The sequence below is a fragment of the Octopus bimaculoides genome, chromosome 17 (assembly GCF_001194135.2).
Source record: "Octopus bimaculoides isolate UCB-OBI-ISO-001 chromosome 17, ASM119413v2, whole genome shotgun sequence".
NCBI classification, from domain to species: domain Eukaryota; kingdom Metazoa; phylum Mollusca; class Cephalopoda; order Octopoda; family Octopodidae; genus Octopus; species Octopus bimaculoides.
Genome location: NC_068997.1, coordinates 33016077 through 33017013, shown reverse-complemented (window position 1 = coordinate 33017013; position 937 = coordinate 33016077).

Genomic DNA, 937 nt, shown 5'->3' with positions numbered 1-937 from the left:
TATATATATATATATATATATGTATATATATGTGTGTGTGTGTGTGTGTGTGTGTGCATGGTTTGATCAATAAGTATCCGGACTGTTGCCATAATAACGAGGCTGAAGCGCGCAGACTAAAACCGCTTGAAACAGATCGACGTTGAACTGTGCTGTGCATACGCACTAAGTTTTAACGTTCTAGCTCACTTCCGCTGCTTACAGCAATGCTTGGAAGGAAGGTATGTAATATGTGATCGTCGCATTGAACATGACAGAGAATGTTGAGCAGAGAATCTGCATCGAATTTTGCCAAAAGCTTGGCGATACCTGTTCAGAGGCCTACAAAAATTTTCAAAAACTTTTCATCGTTCTCGATACAATCAAGGAGATCTTGTGCTACTGAAACCCGAGTGTCTTTTTGGTTTGCTGAAAGCAATTTTGGCACAAATGTGGTAGACACGCGTCTCTTATCTAAATCTTCAGTGATAATGAACTGAACTGGACCATAACTAATCTGCATATCCTCTGATAACTCACCAATGGTGATTCGACGATTTCCCTTCACAGCTGCACCCATATCTGCGATGCTTTTTCTCAGTTTTACTGGCTGAAAGTCTCGCAGAACGTTGGTCAATAGCGGCATTTTTTGGTCACCTTGGAAACGTCTGAACCACTCATTCACTCGTGTGCGGCTCATATGCTCCTCTCCATACACTTTCTGAATCTTTGAGTAGGCCTCGGAGCAGGTGTCACCAGGACAACTTTCTCAATCATGGTCAATGCGACGATCACACGCTACACACGTTTCTATCAAGCACTGCTGTAAACAGCGGAATAGAGCTGGAACTGTAAAACTTAGCTTCGTTACTACGGCAACGGTCCAGATACTTATTGATCAGACCTCGTATATATATTTATACACACACACACACACATACACACACACACACACACA